We start from the raw sequence: 19,684 nt of genomic DNA on the forward strand, positions 1-19,684 counted from the left end.
TCATACTTTGAGGGCAAGACAGTGGACAACAACTTTGCTTAAAGGCTTGGCATTAACTATTGGACTCTACCCTGTTTGTCTGTTCGCAAAATATTTTATAAACCACTGGACAGATTAAGTTAAAACTCTCACAAAGTGATAATTGGCTGTACAGCCACAACAGATTAACTTTTGGAGTCAGTTTAATTCAAGACCAAAACGGCTACATCTTTGTCATGTCTCAACAAAAGATGATCTTATTCTAAAACTCTGGCATGAAATTCAGAGGATGATATATTCATTTCTTCAAGGAGTGCTTGGCCTTTCATATGTTTATGATTTAGACATTTTATTATTAAAATGTTTTTGTTGAAAACTATCTAAAAGCTGCAGGCCAAACGCACCCCTTTTTTATGTGAACTTCCACATCCATAGGAAGGTATTTCAGCTGGGGGATTGCTGTGAGCATATGTGAATTTTTATGATCCGAAATCCTGTTCTGAAGAATATCATAATACCAAATATATGCTGTTAAATGCACTCTGGTAGTGCATATTGGCTTACCTGAATATGGACACGTTTATCCAAAACATGCTGTATGTTTTGGATAAATAATATCTATAAAATCGCTAACATGACTTAATGCTTATCTGACCAATAACTGTGCTGATTTAAATCAATAAGATCAAAACATTATTGAAATTTAAACTTATGCAGCCCTAATGAAATATGTTTTTATTCATTTTTTCCCCCAGTAATTCCTAAACTGTCTATTTAGACATGTATGCCCTTTAGCATCCAATGGGGGATGCACCATCTGCACCCCTACTTCTCAGGGCCTTACACCGTCAGTCTGCATAATGTAGAATAAAGTAATAATATTAAGAAGAAAAATGTCAAACTGCTCGGTCAGAACTCTGTGTATCACATGGGGATAGGAGAAGCGAACATGAATAGTTTAATCTCTCCAAGTCAGACAGGTTTAAGTTTTACATGCTCCCCCGCCTCTGTGCGTCGAATAAAAACAAGTCTCTGGTTTCTGGCGCGCCTGTAGGAGTCAGTAAAACCCCCTTCTCTGTCTTTAAACTTCATTTCCTCCTTGTTCAACTTTAAAAAAAAAAAAAAAAAAAAAGAAGAAGAAAGAGACCCAAACAACAACAAAAATCCTCTTCATCCTCCGTAATAACAGACTGTTAAAAGTTGTCAGGAGGAAGTTTTAGGACAGGCGCCATCCCGGATCCTATCAGGCGGAACCGAGGCGGAAAACCAACCTTCACACACTGAACGGAACCGACTCCGAGCAGGCTGGAGAGTTCGGGCTGAGCTCAAGTTGCGTGGCACTGATTCCCCTGCTCGACAAGCAACAAGAGGACGTCCAGCAGGTTAGTTGTTGTTTACTTCCAGCTTGTTTACCAATAGTAAGGCTCATATTTGACGCTGCGTGGTAGGGTTTTTTTTAAGCCTCTCACTTTTAACACGTTTATATCCATATCTATAAAATAAAAGGAACCTAACAACTAGAATTAGTCGCAGTTTGTGTTGTGGAAACAGTATCTAATTGGAGAATTTTGCTTTGAGGCGCGTTAGTTGTATGAAAAGGTGTGATGAGAGTTTACCAGCTTCAGTCCTGTCAGGTCTCCGGCAGTGTTAGTCTTTGAGCTTTTATTTTTGGCTGAGTGTGTCATGGGGTTGCCACATGGTGCCCAGAAACTTTAGTGATAAAATGATCACTTTAAGAGTTCACCCTGTTTCCTCAGAAGCCCGTTTTACTCCTGACTTCATCCGAGGAAGACTATTCCCACTCAGAAGTGACAAATTATTGCACAGGTGTGTCATGAGGTTATAAGACAGATCGTGTAAGCCAGGAGGAATGTCAAGAATCAAAAGCATCAATTCTGACTGTTTCAGAGGAAACAGCTGAATGAGATGCCACTCATTCATGTGAGCAGCATGCTTCATTCAACAATTGGCCCATCGCTGCTTTTCTTCACAAGTTTGTTCAACAGGGTGAGCACAGGCTCTCAAATTAGTCTTCTGTTTCTTTTTTTTATCATAAGGAGACAGAAAATATTACAAGTAGAGATCTATAGCTAAACAATGAGTTGACTGAATGTGATCAGAGATAGATGTTTTATGAGAGGAGTTATGGACAGAGCACCACATACTTTTGCATATATATATATCTGAAACCCATGAAGTAAATTCATCATTTAAAACTTTAAATAAATAAATGAACAGAAAATAAAAATATTTACATTCAGATTGAATGTGTTCCTTTCACAAGTGAAATGCTAAATTTATTTTGTATGGACTAAAGAAATAAAATACATACCTTATATTTTTACATAGAAGTTAAAGAAAGTCATGTCAAAATGGCCTTCTTTCTTTTTATTTTACTTCACATACTTCAGCATGACATAGTATGCTGTGGATCTTGGCTATTCTGGTATATGGGAGGGTAGAAAGGCCTCCATTTGACCCCACATTCCTCCTCCTATCATGGTATAGGTCAGTGCCCCCATAAACGTTTACGCTCTTGTGGTTAAGTATTTTCAACAGGGTGAATTTTTTCTCTTTACTTTAATCATGTAAATGTACAACACTTTATTTCTGTTTTAGACAAAAATCATATTATGTTGAAAAATGTCAGCGCATGAGCTGTAAATGACTGTCAGCTACTACAACACCAAATAGTTTTATACCTGTAGGATGAGGTCAATTAGCTATGGCAGCCATCTTGAATTGGGTTAACTCCAAAAGTTATTCAGTAGTAGATTCACACCCAATGATAACTTTCTGACAGTTTCATTAAAATCCATTCAGTGGTTCATGAGATATTTTGCTAACAGACCAAGTTGATTTTAATAATTTATGGAAAATTTATCTCATGCAATCATTTAGCACTCAGAATATACGTTGGGGATGACTCTTAGCTACTACCACACTATATTTTAGCCCAGTATCTATAAAAGTGACTGAGTTGTAGCTATTTTTGTGTTTACTAAGATCACTTTGCTGTGGCAGCCATCTTGTATCAACATATTCAGTTGTAGATGTCAACTATTAAGCTAGCTTTCTTTAGAACTATTTTCTAGTTCTAAAGAAGTTGTATTTTCCTGGGACTCTACGGCTGATTCTCCGCAGCGGGAAACAATAGGCCCAATGTAAACGCCCGACTGTTTTGACTTCCTCAGCTTTCTCCGTCCCACACAGTCGCCACAGAGCTCCGCTCTCTGTTCTGTCCCTTCATGAAAGTTCCTATTCTTTGGGATGAGGGGGGCAGATCTGTCCGTGCTGGTTAGCTCTCACTCCACTGGGCCTCACAATGGATGAGCTGTGCTGCTATATCAACATTTAGTCAGATCCTCTTTTTTTCCGTCACTTTAATCACATCCCCCGAGTCTAATCAGCAGCAGGGAGAGCAAATTGTTTGTGTGAGATATCGCTGGTACTGTGCTGCTGAACAGCATGTGTCATGACTTTGCATGTTGTGTCATTAAAGCTTATGCCACAGCCCTTACTGCAGGCTCACAGGCAAGATTAGCCCAACTCTCAGCTGTACATCCACTGCCAGTAGCGCATACTGAGTCTATATTTTGACCTCACTATGTGAATGGTAGGTGGCTCTTTACAGTCGAGTCTATTTACAAGTCAAGATTCTGTCTACTCAGGCTGAAGGTGCAACAGATTTAACTTTGTTTATGCCTGATTGACCCCAGCAGGTTGATGCTTTTGCTTATTTTTATTCCTCACGAGGCAGATTGTTTACAGCTTGAACCATTTCAAGCATTTTGCTTTGTGTATTTTTGTCACTCAGAAGAACTCATTTCTAAATATCTACCAAGACATATAAAAACCACGGACAGTATGTACATATTCTTTTATGAAGCTATCATAACGTACATAATGTTCCTGAAAGGTTTAGTCAGTCTGACGTGTCGTTTGCAGCACATGTGGAAGTGTGGCCTTGGCTGCAGCTATCTGTTCTGCTTTCACAGCTTTGGATTTGAGACAACCGACTTGTTGACATTTGCTAGAGAACTTCCTTTCCTGTTGACCTCTGCTGATTGTTTTTGTATGAGATGAATAGCTGGCATTTGGTGTTTTCCTATTTATTTTATTGTTTTTATTTATCATATTCAATGACAACTAATTAGAAAACTTTACTTCCACAATGATGGCCCTTCAGGATTATGTAAACATTCTTTATTATTACATTAATTCCCAAGGGTCATTTTTTATTTTCCTTTAATTAAATTTGAGCACATTTGTCCCAATAAATAATAAAATTTAAAAGCAGACATTTATATAATTGTTTAATATCCCATGACATTGTGATAAATAAACAGAAATAGTGTGTGCCTTGGGTTTGTTAATAACTCTGCTTCTGATATCATTTATTAACAACTTTTTGAAACACTTAATGAGTTTAGAATACACCTCTATATACTTTTTGTAATTATGTTACATTTCTAAAGGCAGCTGTATAAAGTATAGAATGATCAATTTTGTCAGGAAGGTTTTGGTGTACTGCTATGCATTAACTGTGTGGTTGAATCAAAAGTGACATTTGTACAACAGTACCACAAACGTTACACACAAATCCCTATACTAATATGTTTCTTTAGTTATTGACAAAATGTACTGTATTTCCTTCTCTCTTGCTTTAAATTCAATCCTAAAAACTAAAAGCTGGTGCAGAGCGAAGGCTGCACGCAGCATGTGCCCTGCAGGAAAGTCCTTCTAACTGTGGAGTGCACCAACACTGGGTTGTGCTGTTAAAACACGGAAGGAAGTGGAGCAGCACACTTGATAAAACCTTTGAAACATTCTGCCAGCTTTCAGTTTATCCTGGATTGATCAACATGTTTACAATCACAACTCAGGCATTGTCTTCAGTAAATGGGGTTAGATAATGAAAAATATTTGCTATTTTATAATAAAAACAAAGAAATTGTAAATCAGAGTAGATATATTGGCTATTTGTCCTGTTAGGATGCAGCGTATTGGAGCACAGAGAAAATGGAACATGCAAACTGATGTGAAGGATTGACTAAAACAAATGAGAATGTTAATTTTTCTTTTCATACCAGTTGTTGGTTAGCCCGATAAATAACATAGTTTAGCTATTTTTGACAGAATTTAGGTCATAAAACATGATAAATGAATGTAAATGTTTACTACTCCAACACCAATTAATTAAACATTCCTGGATCATCATTTTGATTCGTTACTTGTGATCTGATTGGGACATCCATTATGATGAGTGCGCAAAATAAACTCCTAGATGTTTTTAATTACAACTACTACAAATACTACAGCTCTTTTAATTTTATAATTTAAAGAGTTTTTCTTTATATAGTTTGAATGACCTTGTGAGTTAATTTTAGTTTTGGATGAAGCTCAGTCTGATTATTCTGCCTACATGTCTGTGAAATGAAGGGCAGTTGGTGGACAGATACCCATTTATTTACCTCACTGTTGTTGTAAAGTCTTGTTTTGTCTGTTATTAGTTTTTTTGTATGTAATTAGCCTCTAAACATAAAAAAGACTTTAATCATGCCTGACAAATTAAAGACTGCAGATGAAAGAATTGCCACCAACAGTCACTTTACAATTTGTTGTTAATCCTGTAATCCTGAAGGTCTAAGGTTCTGCCGAACCTCCCTCACACCCCCATCACTATTTATTCAGATCCATTTAATAGTTAGCTTGCAAAAGATGACAAATATCTGTGTTCTGTCTCTGCCTAAGTTAGTTTTCACTGAACTCCCTAATATTTCATTTAAACCAACCACTAGATATGTTTTTCAATCAACATAGTAATGCACTAAAGATTAAATAAATATTACATCTCTTGGAGTTGCACTTTCAGATCTAACAAGCTGTTCTTTGAAGACAAAATAAGGAGAAAAACTTAACGTTTTTGCTTTGCCAACTTTGGAGTGTAGGAAGGTGAAGGAATGGAACCTAAAAAAGTAATTTGTTACCAGCTTTGAACCTGCTGTGATTAACTGTGCATAAAGGAGCGTCACTAAAAAGGCAGAGCCAGCTCTCACCCGGCCTCATCTTGGTTCTTTAAACACTCCGTATCCTGGTACTCCTTGGATTGAGCCCTCAGTTTGGCAGGTAAACTCTTTTAACAGGATACTCTTTGCTTCAGAAGCTCATTCGAGATCATGTAGTGTTTTGGACATTTGCCTTTCCATTTATTATCTATAAATCATTATTTAGGTTGGAGACCAGCAGTAAGTTAATAATTTGTTACAAACATACAAAATATTTGAGTCTTTTAAATGACTGCGGTAAGAACACTGGATTAGAATTTCACAATTCAAGATTATATATCAGTTCACTGTGGTAGAGTGCAAATTCTAAATGCATTTTAGTTTTAAACATATGTATTTGATTTAATACAGCTGGTCACATTAGTGCATAGGTTACTTAAAACCAGTTAAATCTCTACATAAATGAGGGACAGTGGGTTGACTGGGTAACTGGGTTTTACTGGGTTAACTCAATTTGAAGATAACATGGAGAAAAAACATATCTGATGTCTTTATCACCTCTAGTGCAGTTTTAGTTGAGGTCATTCTGTTCCCTTACTGATAAAAATATCTGCACGTTTCTGGCTGTGACTGTTCCTTTGGTCATTGTACCTACTTTCATTATCTCAGTTGTTGTCACAAGTTCTGTTCTGTCAAGTTGTATAAATATTACTGTCTTCATTTCGTCTTGGACCTTCTTGCTGTCAAACTCGGACGGTATTGAGCGTTACCTTCATACACAATGGTAAGTGCACTAAATATAACCATTGGGTTTTCCAATCTCAGTTTCTTCTTAAGATTAAAAGCTTCCCTTTTTTCCACTCATTTAATTAGTTTTAATGTTAAATTTAGGTAAGCAGAGCAGTTTTAGAATAGCTGGTGGTTTGGAACTTGTAAAAACAGTATTAAGACTCACATTTTTCTACTCTTGTATGTTTATAGCCTTGGAAACAGCATGGTTACGGGAACAGCAATGTGACTTTTTTCTCCCCAACACCTTATAGACAATTATTTCCACAACAACTGCATGGATATCCCAAAAGAGTTGATTCAATGTGAATTAATGCCTGGGTAAATTGTTTTGACCTTTTTTATCATTTGCATTACTTTACCTCTAGTGCTTCCAATGAACTGGGATAATGCAGAATGTCAGTTTATGTAGTGAAGTATCTTGGAACTTAAGGACATTATTGTGCCAATAAGTTTAAATTACATTTATACTGGTGGCATGGTGCTTTTTGTTTTTATTGAACTTTGTTGTTGATTATTGTTGTTGTGAAATATAAACCACATAAACAAAAATAGATTTTTGTTCACCTATTTAAACCACTAAATTTTATGAAACTGCATGAAACTTACTGAGACTATATGTTTGTTTAAAGTTGGAACGAGTATCCACACAGGAATGAAAAATTATAATTTATTTTTTGTCCCAGGACACATTTAGTAGATTGCAATTTTGTTTAATATTTTCTTGTTTAATTTTAAACATCTAATTTAAATAACATGGCCATTATTGTCTGTGTGAACAAAATTTTGTGTTAATATTTTGAGGATTCAGTGCGCAAACTATACAAATAAAAAATATCCAAGTTTACTTTGGAAGCACATAAATAACTGGTTGGCTTGAATAGTGCAGTTCTTTGGTATTTGGTATTTAAAACATAAATACAATCCAGTGCTACTTTTACAAAACTGTAATAACTGCTACATAAAAAGCCCTCCTCAGAGTAAACCTCCAGTAAAGACAAAAGTAAAACTCCACTGCTCCATTTGGCACAGTTATGTGGTTTTCTGCCTGTGGTGTGGCCTCCGGAGTTTATTGTGATCAATCTAAACAATGCTTGTGGTTATACCAGATGTGCCTTGGCATGCTTCATAAGTGTCTCAGCTGTAACTTGGTGCTCCACTTTGCTAAAAATAGTGTCTTGTTTATTTTGGACAGATGCCAGCTTTACAGAGCAGAAGAGTCCAGATATCAGTTCTGCAACAATACTTTCCTGAAACTTAAAAATACAAATGCAAACAAACAAACCAACCAAACAAACAACAAAAACAAAAAATAAAACATGAACAAGAGTCAGTGCCTGGGTTAACATAATAACAGCAACATATATTGTGCATTTGTTCTGTACATTTTTTGCTTCAAACTTTGCAAATACTAAGCACAGTGCAACATTCTCTGGTGAAACATTTGAAGTGAGAGTATTTGTAATTTATTTATTTATTTATTTATCGGACAACACAGTCAGCCTTGGCACCCCATGTCTCTGAGAGACCACACTGAGGTCAGTGATAGGAGCTCTCAGCTCTGGAAGTGTTTCTGATCTGAGTGATACAGAGTGTGTGTGATGGATCAGTCAGTTTGTGTCCTGTTGCTATGTTTGAGCATCATACTGGAAGAGTAGTGCAAACTACTGTCATTTACACTTTCTTTTTCTAGCATCTTTCCTAGTTTTATTCCAATGAAAGTCAAGTTTTACTTCTTTATTTTAATATCCCTTCCAAAAATGTGGACTTCTCTCCTAGTTTGAGTTGTTGAGGATTTCCCTGAAGAGTGAATCTTGGTTGTCTAAGACATTAATTCCCAAAGCTGATGAGGGACCCTATTGTTGGTCACGAAACACCAGTTGGGAGTCTTGGTTTCATATTTAGTAATCAAGTTGAATTTAAAAATTATTCATGTGTTCATATTTTAGATTAAAAACAGTAGCCATAAATAAATGTAGAATGGTTGTTGAGGCTGTTTGTGTTGTCATTATGCTCTTGGCTAGGAGACATTTATACGCCTCAACCAGCAGTAGTTGTGGTTACATTTTTCTTCCACTGTTCTTTTGTGGGTCGGTTGCTGAAAAGTTTGGGAACTGTTGGTCTTAAGTATTAGATAAAAATTGAATTTTATTTATTAAATTTGAGAAAAGATAGCAAAGGCACGGGGGTGAGAAATAGTTGAAGCTTCATTATAGTTTAACTGTCATGTTGCTCTAAATAAGCCTCATTATGTCTCTGTAGCCATTTATTACACATGCCTGAAAATAACCATTTATTACACAGAGCCTTAAAATCATCAAAGGGATGCATGCACTATGTTTATACAACAAACTTCCCAGTAGCTCATTAGGTCTGAAAAATGTCTGGTTGTGTCCATCTGGGAATTGACCAAGTAACTCCTGAGAATTTATATCATGTAAGGAATCCACCTTATAAAAGTTACCTCTTTATATTTTTTTGCCTTTTGTTGTATGAATGTTCTCGTGAAGTATGGCACATTTGTACACCAATAAAAAAGAGATCAGCAGAACATCATCAGAGGTTAGAGTTGCAGCCTTTCTGAATTTTTAAATGAGAGGCTGTGGTTGAGGCCTAAAATTGACACTCAAGCCCCATCTTTCCACTGTATTGGGTGCTCTATAATGACTTCTTAAAGTGTATTTGTTTTAACATTTGCCTTCTCTTGTACCAGTTAATATACTGCTTAATGTAGCAGTTCAAGTCTCTGTGTATGCTGCAAGCATGTTCCTATTTATTTGCACTCATGATTCACAAAGCAGGAAATGCCTTTTGGCAGTTTCATGTGCTCTAAGTGTTCATGTCAATGAGATCATGGTCTGTGTTTTCACTGTAGCTTATATCTAAATGTACTGAGCTTTGAGCTAGTGTAATGGACTTAGCAATTAAGCATTGTGATTTATATTATTTTCAAAGCCTAAAACATCTTTCAGAAGCCCAGCTGTACAAATTAAAATCTAATTCAACCTTTGGAGTAGTTATTGGTTAGTAAACACATAAATCATTTTATTTTATGGGATTGCCATTTCATTCTTTCCTAGGATTGTCCTTTGTGCACCAGGAATTTAATTTATATTTTTGTTGTTGACCAAAATATTAAATTACAGTAGCTCAAAAGATATAGACTTAAAGTGAAAACTGTCATCTTTAATTGAATGGTATTAAAAATAATATTGAAGCTTGAGGATACAGTCTTTAACTATCTGTGAAAAGGCTGGTCACCTACACCTTTTTTGGTGTTTAAATATTCTGTTTCAGTTGCTCATGTCTTCTTTGAATACATGTTGCACATTACAGAAGCATCTTTTAAATGCATGTCATATTCAGCTTGATATATTTTTAACCTGTTTAATAGATTGGAAATGCTGAAAGGCTGACGTAAGCCTGCCCATTCCCAGAACCAGATGTATTTCACATTAAAGAGCTGTTATTGCTAAAATCTTAAACCAACAAAAGTAATATAAATGTTCAAACTCCAGAACAAAACTTTAAAGTTTCCACTTTAAGCTTTTAATAATAACCTAAAGGAAAAAAAAATGTTGTTAGTGTTTAAGTATTTTTCCACATCATCTGTATTTATTACAATAAATGCTGGGCTCTTCCTTTAGATAGGCTATACTTTGAGTATTATACAGTCGACCTTCTGGTCTGAAATGATCAGAGCAGTCAATGGACAATAGGTGAGATACACCCTGCAGTCCAATACAGAATCAATACAAGACCAAACTAAACTAACTCCTAGGATCAATTTAGAATCTCCAGTTAACCTAACATGCATGGTTCTGAACTGTGGGAAACGGTTTTATGCCTGAGGAAAATCCATACATGTACGGAAAATAAACATCCAAACTCCAAGGAAGGGCCCCCATCTGTAATTTAAACCTTCGACCTTGTTGCACTGAGGTAACAGTGCTAGTCACCACAATTTACCTTGCAGCCATCTGGCTCCTTTTGTATTGAAATTATTCCCATTTGATTAGACCAACAGTTTAGATCACACAGGGGGTCATGACATTATCACAATCTTCTGGTGAGGAACCTGCTAATGATGACTTTGCTGAATAGATAATGGTGAGAAGAGGTTAAACACTTCATGTTGCTCAAGTCAAATGTTGTTTCTGCTGTTTCACTTTGGGAGCTAACAGATCAATTTACAGAAAGATGAGTCTGAGAAGTTAATAATGTATGCTAATAGTGAGACTGATGTGAGTTTTCAGACTGCCCCCTAGTGTATCAAAAGACTAATTACTACAAATCAGCTTTTGCACTCAAATATGTTAAATTTAGTCTTTAAAGTTTTTTCAAAGGGAGGTTCACATTTTACACAAAGTGAGAGAGAGGCTTGTGTGATTTTGAGAATCATATATGTGACTATAGATTAAGAAAGCCATGTGTGATCAAGCTGACTCTTTCACTTTGAAACACAAAAGATACTTTTGTAATGACAGACTGTTGCTCTTCATGACTTTGCTGTATCGACCAATTTCAAAGAAATCACCTTAATTATTTTATTAATTTTTCATTTGTCAGTGGATTTGGTTTTGATCAAATTGTGTTTACATATTAAGAGCCAGAACACAAGATCCAAACAAGAGAACAAGACCCACCAAAACATCTTTAGATCACAAGATTTAATTTAATTTTTTTAGTTTAATTTTTTTTTTCATACAAACTTACTTGTCATTTTTGTGTATTCTGTAACTACACCCTGTATGTGTGTGCATACCCTGCATTACCCTGATAACCTGTAGGCAGATCGTTAATGACTAAACTGAAACATCACAGCAGTGAGGGTTTCTACAGTAAAATGTCAGCTCTACTTACAACCCAGACTCAGAAACAACAGACCTGTCTGCCTGAAGGTGACAGGTCTGTTGTTTCTTAAACGGGTCACCGATGGCTTCAGGGATCAATTACCCATTTCCTGTACAACTTTTTGACCTACTGTGACACCATCTTGTAATCTTTTTTTTCCCCCCCTCGTCTTAAAACTGCTGTAGTAGACATTTTTATTTAAGAAAAGACCCTGTACTTTAAATTTAACAAACCCTGCAGAGATTTTAAAGCAGTTGCTGTGTAGTCCTACAGCTCTTGTTCCGCTCTTGTCACCATGATCAGTTATTTGTGGAAGAAAGTTCCCGGTAATTGTTGTAAGCTGTATGCCACTCGTGCTTTATGAATATAAAGCTAACAAACACTGTAAGTGATTGATTACCACAACATTTGTGTTGGTGCAAACCCAAAGCTGTATGTGTGCACCCAATCTCCTCCTCTTGATGTGTCAATAAACTGGACTGGCTGGCTTCTACCAGCTCCAGGGGCTGCGTGAACACAAATCAATATTTTGTTCCTTTTATGCTATTTTGTAGCAACAAACAGTATTATGATTGTTCAGGAGAAAGTTGTAAGTGTATGCTTAAATGATTTTTATTATTACAAATAGTATTTATGAATGTCATCCATTACATTAATACCCGAATAGTAGCTCAACATACTTGACTGTCTAATCAGGATGCTGGCCTGGGAGACTTTAGAACAAATTTTATCTTCATTTATTCAGCCTTCCTGTTTGGAACATGGACGGTTCCTGAGGCTGGATGGCTGCATGACTCAGACTGACTACTTAACCTTAGGCACGAAAGGGGAACAATACAGGGGCTTTCAGACAGTTAAGTACATGGATAAAAAGCAAGCACATTATGCACAAAACAAGAGATAAGCAAAGAAAAACAGATACCGGCAGAAAGATCTACATCTGTTTTTAGTATTTCCCTGTTTTTTGGGGCTTTTATTTTCCATTTCCCTCCTATTTTTCTTTTTTTTTGTAAAACATGTTGCATAGACTTAATTTGCAATTAGAGCATTCAATATATTTGCTAATACAATTTATATGTTGTTTTTTTATTTACAACCACACTTTTAGCAACCATCTTGCCATTATTCTGGACTTTGGCTCCTTCTAAAAATTCTACAAAAAGGAATTCCAACTGGACACCTAACAAAAATCACTGGCAATTGTAAACTGATTGATTGCTATAACATCTATTTTTAGTGCAATTTACATTATGATGTCTCAGCGTTTGAGAGATAACACTTTTTTTTGTATTCTGTAAGAGTTTGTGAAGGTGTTAAAAAATATGTTAAATTTAAAAAATGTGGGGCCCCTCAACTGATGACAGCTGGGACAGGATCCAGCCCATCCCCTGAATGTCTTTGAGCTGGACATACTGGGCACTGCAACATGGATGAAGAAGGGATAGTCAAAGTCTATAAAAAGAGGTAGCCATCCCATAGGATCCAGAGAAAGGAAAATATCAAGGCGGGAAGGCAGAACTAAGAATATTCTGAAAAAGATTCTCACGCTGTTGACTTTATCAAACTTCAGGGGACTTACCCACAGACCTGCCTACTCTACCATCTATGATGAAAACTGGAGATCCAACCTTTGCTGTGCTGGTTTTGTTTTAAAATCAATTAACTTCAGTCATTTTCACAAGAAACTGCAATATTCTAAAATAGCTATCATTCATTTGTAAAGGTGGAATGAAAAGGCTGCGATTGTTCAGGAGTCACATTTCTGACCCTGATGCATTGATTTAGTTAAACTCTGTCTCAGCAGACATATTGCCAGGGTTTCACACACTGCAGTACGAACACACACCTCACACACTGCAGTACGAACACACACCTCACACACCTCAGTACGAACACACACCTCACACACTGCAGTACGAACACACACCTCAGTACGAACACACACACTGCACTAATTTCTGTCTTTTCTTATTCATCTGAAGTGGCTGCTTCAGATGTATGATTTCAAGAACTTTCACCCATGTTAAATATAGCAAAAATGACTTCTAAAAACTTACTTTATGGTAAGAAAAAGTGGCACTGTGTATTGTCTTATAGTTATTTTTTTGTTTGTTTTTAACTCAAAGATTTTTGATTTTGATCTTTAAGCATTTTTTCCTCCTGCCAACTCAAACTGCTCACAGATTCTATATTAGATGTCTTTTCTCTACTGACTCCAAAAACAGAAGCAAGAGAGCCTTATGTAAACTTTTAAACTTATTTATTTAATAAGAAAGCATGGTTGTCTCGCATACTGAAGACTGAACACAAAGATGGGAAATGTCAGTTTTTGACTCTAATACTTTTACCCACAAGCTCACATTTTTTACACCATAACAGAAGATGAAAAGTAATGACTTGCTGACTTTGGGCTTGGTGAAAGCTAATGGAAAATTGAATAAATAAATGTCACGTCTCAGTCTAACATGGCTCTTGTTTCTATTTTCCCTGCTTCTACCCTGTCCTTTTGCTTGGTCTCTTTTTGTTTTTTATCCAAACCTGCCTCCTAAAATCAAGGTGTAATATGTTTTGTGCAACCTTACTGCAACAGTAAATATTTCTTAAAGAAATGACTAGATTCCAAATTCTATTTGTAAACTAAAAAAGACATTCTGATTTTCTTTAACCTAGAAAAAAAGAAAAACACCCACTCTGGTTGACTCAGTCTTCCAGACTGGGATGTTAAAGCTTGAATAAAAAAAGTATAATATTTCAATACAATAGACACAATTTAAAAAAAATGATTTTGATGTATTTATTAATAACAGAAAGTAAGAACTTATAACCTCTCACTTTGTCAACATCACTAAGGCTCATTAAACACATCTTGATTTTTAGTGACTTTTATGTCTGCCTTCAACACAGTCCCATAACAGCAGCCTGAAATAAATGTTTTTTTTTAATTTAAATACTGTGCTCAATATTATTTTTTTCTGATTTAAAAGAAATATATCATGGTCCTCAACATTAATAACAAAATGAATTTGTATCAAAATGTAATTCCTTTAAGGCAGAATAGCTTCCATTATGCAACTTCTCTTTTTTTCTTCTTCTAATGCTATCCAGTTATCTCTCATACAGCAGAAGCAGGCTGTTAAATGTTAAGTGAAGCCTTTTACCCTAGCTTTGTAGTGGAATAAGTGCCTGACTAGAAATTCAATGAGCAGTGCGAGTAGAAGGCTGCAGGTTGTTGAAATGCTCTGCAGACTCACAGCATTGATTCAGAACCAGCTTACATTTTGTTTGGAGGGGGGTGAAGATCCACAATTAAACAGCCTGAGTGTTTATCTGAGGCAGACCCTGTGAAGAACTATGGTCTGGGGTTTTCCATGAGCTGAAAAAGCACAGGTTCTGGTCTCATCTGCACCATTTATCTCCATACTGAATCATAACCACAGAATTCTGTTGGTTTCATAAAAAAAGGCTTCTCTTTATCATTAGGATGCTCAGAATAGTTGTGTGTAACTATCGGGCAGTCAAAGTATTTGACCATGTGACTGTTGCTATTATTCATAGTTGTCAAAAATAGCCACTGTGGGATGTTTTTATTTTCTGTTTCAATCACTGTTGCCTCCCATGGCAAAGATTTTTCCAGATGCTAAATTTGTGGTCAGTGGTAATAACAAGCAGGCTGCGTTTAGTCATTTGACTTCATGCGGGATTCATTTGAAAGTCACAGTGTGTCAAAAGCTTTGATGTTTTTAATGGGAGGAACATTTTATGAATGTTTGCAGCTTATTAACCACTGACAGCAGTGTTGTTGTTAGGGCTGCTGATGCTTTGTAGTTTACCACAACACTGCTCTATGTGTTACAGGCTGCCTCAGTGTGGTCATTTCTCTAAACGTCTGTCAATAAACGGCCCATTATTTTAGTGGCTGTAAAGTGTACTTTATCAATTACAGTAAAAGCTGATTCTTACCATCCCTGGTTGTCCTTCTCTGTTTGACAGGCTGTCACAAGCGAGCCCCAGAGCCCATCGCCTTTTACTTCTGAGCACGTCTTTGCTGGTAAGAAGTTGCTTCAGGTTCTACCACACATTATTTTCTGTTATAGCTTTCTGATGTCCCAAGGTTTTATCCAATTAATAAAAGATATGCTTGTAAAATATTCCTCTCAGCAGATGCTTTGTTTCACTTGATGAAATGCAAGGTTTTTACACCAAACAAAGGGTGTACTTGTGAGTTTAGCTAAAGGAAGAAAATTAAGAAAATGAGGGCATGTATAGAAACAAAACAGAACTGGACAAATATCACAAAAGGTTTTGCCCCTGAAAGTGGGAAACTGTAGGAAGTTTGCAGTTTTCTTTGGGTTTGTGTCAGTAAAAACCATAGAAATTTCAGGAAAAGGGCTCCCAGGACCAATTTACAGACTGTTGAAGACTGAGTTGTTGCTGCAGTATGAACACATTTCCTGCCCACCTACTTCCAAACTGTGTGGTGGGTGACTACAGGAAAGAGCTTATTGCTCATACGTACATACTCGCATGCAAGCCATGTGCTTTCGGTTTTATGGACATAATCAGCAAACATTCCTGTGTTGCCTTTACCAGTCATCTGTAGGCAAACAGTCTTTTTTATGAGGGTCAAAAAAAAGAGTCAGCAGAAATAATAAGTGCCAAGAATGCTTGTATCCTTATGTACCACATACAGTGTTTCTACTTTGAGTTTATTATTTTAGAAGCAAAAAATAAGTTTTAAGCTATCAAATACAAATTTTTTCTAGCCCTAAATCTAAACATTATTATTTTAGCATGCTCATTTCAGCATTTTTTTATAGAAGCCATGATGTATTTTAGTGTTTCAGTTGTTTGAATGAAGGGTCTTGAATTTGAATGCATAGAATTTGATTACTAGTGTGTGTTTAGTTCAGCCCTACGACAAGCTTTACTGTTAGTGACACTTTTTTACAGTGTTTTAATAAATCTGCCCTTAACTCGGGATTTAGTGGTCAGGTTTAGTGGTCGGGTTTAGTTAAATAGTGGCTGCTAGGACTAAGCCTGCAACTGAAACAGATGTGCTGTTGAGAACAAGTTGTGCTCTGGATTGGGACAGTCCATGTAGAACAAACACAGCCAGATGAAAACCCGAACACTGAAATCAGGTTGCTGGATTTTAGTTCTTGGCTGTTCTGTTCAGGACAATGAGTTTTTCAGCAACAGACAGAGGTGAGGCCCCCAAGGACCTTTCGCTCCAAAACCTCTTCTGTGTTCTCCAAATGTCCAGAGCGTGGGTTAAAAAGTTTAAAATCAAACTCAGGTTTTTCAGGTTCAGCTCGTCAGTGATGGTAATGGACTGTGAAGTCTCCCAGTGACCTTTAACAGGGTCTGTTCTGCATTTAGTAGCACAACATTTGTGAATGTCCGTAAGTATTTTTAAATAAAAAATTCTGAACAGAAATTAATTTGCCACTTTTGATGTGGCCATAATGTAAAAAGAAGACATTTTCCATCAACATTACTGTGAATGTCTGTATAAGCTGCCATCTTTCATTCTTGTGGGGGTGACATCAGGGCCCTATTAGCTGAGAGTAATAAAGGAGGTTGTCCGTGGAGACTAGTTACTCTGGGCAGGCATCTTCTGGGGGAAGAAAAAATTAAAAGGCCAAAGTTGCTATATATAAATCCATATGAGGGAGAGGGCACTAACTCGGGAGAACCTCTTTTGTCAAGATAATTGAGTTTGCTTTTTAAATCCTCCTCACCAGTTTTTCCTTTAAAAAGTCCAACAAAGATAAAAATTAATGGTCTGTTTTTTACTATTCATGTCGAGTTTCTTTACTCCAGTTTTAATTGGCTCACTTTCACATTTTACTTAATAAATATATATTCAATGCTAGTTTGGTTCATCAAGGAAACTATTTCTGATACTTTAACTTTAATTTAAAATGTGTTATGTACAGTACTGTGCAAAAGTCTTGAGTCATTCCCTGATTTGTTTTATGTTGTGCTTCCAAGGAGCTGGACCTTTTTGGAATCTTTTAAAGGGTTTTTGAGCAATAATTATTTTACCTTTTTTGAAGGTATTTCAGACTTAAATAGATCTACATTTTTCAGCAGTAAATAAATAGTAAATTGTTCCACCCCAAATTCATTTCATTATAACTGGCTTAAATTATCTCTTCCCCCCAAAGTTTGCACTCTTGATGGGAAATTGCTAAAATAAATAATAATAAATAATGTGTCTATATCTTTTAAGTGGTAGTAGATGCTGACAGACACAATTTTACACCAGGATCGGTGTAAAACAACAGCAAATCTGTCTCAAAGTGTGCCAAAGGCTGAACACAGTAAAGTATGATGACATCTGATGGAAACGCACATACATGTGGTTCACTAAAGCAGAAAATTTAATAATGTATCTTAACCTTTGATGTCTAACTTTAAAGCAGTCACAAAGCATTTTTTCCTTCTAATTTATTTGGTTTATTGCGACACACATATAGGCATCTTTTACTTTATCAAATCAAAAGATGAGCTGAGATAGAAACTAGTTAGGGTGTAGCTTTTTTAAACCCTTCCAAAGTGAGGCGTGGAGGATAGGGTGGAGGGGAGAGGGGAGGGTGAAGAAGGTGAAGGTTGAAGGTGAGGGGAAAAGGAAACAGTATTTCACAGGTCCAGCTTTGTTCTTTCAGTACAAACATCAAGGCTTTGCTTCACTGCGCGTCACAGCATGACTCCATTCTCTGTGTTTGATGACTATGTTAGCAGAACACAACACACTCGTTTCTGAAAGGTTAGATGGGTTCAGAAACGGGTTGTGGCCTCTGATAAATTGATACAGGAAGGTGCTGAAGGTTGACATGCTTAATAAAGCAGTTCTCTTGTGTCTTACACCACAATAATTCCTTTGTCAGAACATGTTTTTAAAAAATATGTTTTGTTTTTGTCTTTTAAAGTTCTCACAATTAGACGATCTATTATTGAAGCTGTCATAATTTGATGTCACTTTGGTTTTTTTTCTGACAAACAGAGGTGTTGATGAATGGAATTTTGGGTTTTTAAGAATTTTTTGGTTACATTTTTTATTCTTTAAAACCTGATTTTCCTAAATTTTTTCATTGTGTACCTTAAAACATAGGTTTGTTACCAGTTTTATACGGCTCTTGTCTTGTCTTCTGAACTTCAACAAAACATTCAGTTTATTAAAGCCATAACAGCTGTCAAAGTATGCAGTTTTTTGTTGTTTGGAATTTTAATGCTTCTAACACAATTGCTAGATCAATAAATAATTGTTTGGGGGTTATTTAACTCAGAGTCATCATGGTTTTTATAAAATCTGTATTGGAAAACATCAAATATTCCTTGCCTTTGTTTACAACTGATTTTGGTGATCAGTAATGATCAGTTTCAGAATTTCATCACAGCTCATCTGCATCTGATCTTAGCCGTAACTTTTTATTTAACGCTGTCCACCGATCGTTTTCCTCCCCCAAGATGACTCCACTTCTGTCGACTCTCGTACTCATCACAGCTTTTAGTCGCCATTTCTTTTCAAAATAAGAGAGAAGAACTTTACCCTTTTCCTTTCAACCTTGTGTTTCTGATTCCATTGTTCTCCCTCTGATTCTGTTTATATCTGAGGATTATCCGACTGACTCAATATCCGCTGAACGCTGAGACTGTCGAAGTGTACTTCTCAGTGTCCAAATGTAAACAAACGACTTGTGATTTTTGGCAACAAAACATGAAAAGAAATTATGCGTCAGACTTTTGGTAGTGTAATAGATGATACACATATCCAAACAAAAATTGAATTGAAACATTGAAAAATCACGTATTGTGGTCTTAAAGAAAGGCTAGACTTGGGACATTAAAAGCTTCAACAGGCACTAGAGGGTGCCTGTTGTGGGTGCCCACAAAGACAGAAGGGAAGGAAAAGGAACAGAAGCACATCAAAAAAGCTCTCCAAACATGTGGGTATCCCAATTGGGCTTTTGTCAAGTCAGCTAGGAAATCCACTAAACACACCAGGGAACAGAACCAGGAGAAGAACAGAAGAAAGAACATTGTCATTC

General features: G+C 36.3%; 1 protein-coding gene across 3 annotated transcripts in view; it reads left to right on the forward strand.

The window, feature by feature from the left end:
* The first annotated feature begins 1,088 nt into the window (after positions 1-1,088).
* tspan9a (tetraspanin 9a) overlaps positions 1,089-19,684 on the forward strand; it is a 165,363-nt gene continuing 146,767 nt past the window's right edge. For all 3 annotated transcript variants that reach the window (XM_017419038.3, XM_017419039.3, XM_017419040.3), the window contains exons 1-2: positions 1,089-1,361; positions 15,621-15,678. The gene's annotated coding sequence lies outside the window, so the exon portion shown is untranslated. The remainder of the gene's footprint in view (positions 1,362-15,620; positions 15,679-19,684) is intronic.

Source organism: Kryptolebias marmoratus, linkage group LG11, assembly GCF_001649575.2.
Source record: "Kryptolebias marmoratus isolate JLee-2015 linkage group LG11, ASM164957v2, whole genome shotgun sequence".
Lineage (NCBI taxonomy): Eukaryota > Metazoa > Chordata > Actinopteri > Cyprinodontiformes > Rivulidae > Kryptolebias > Kryptolebias marmoratus.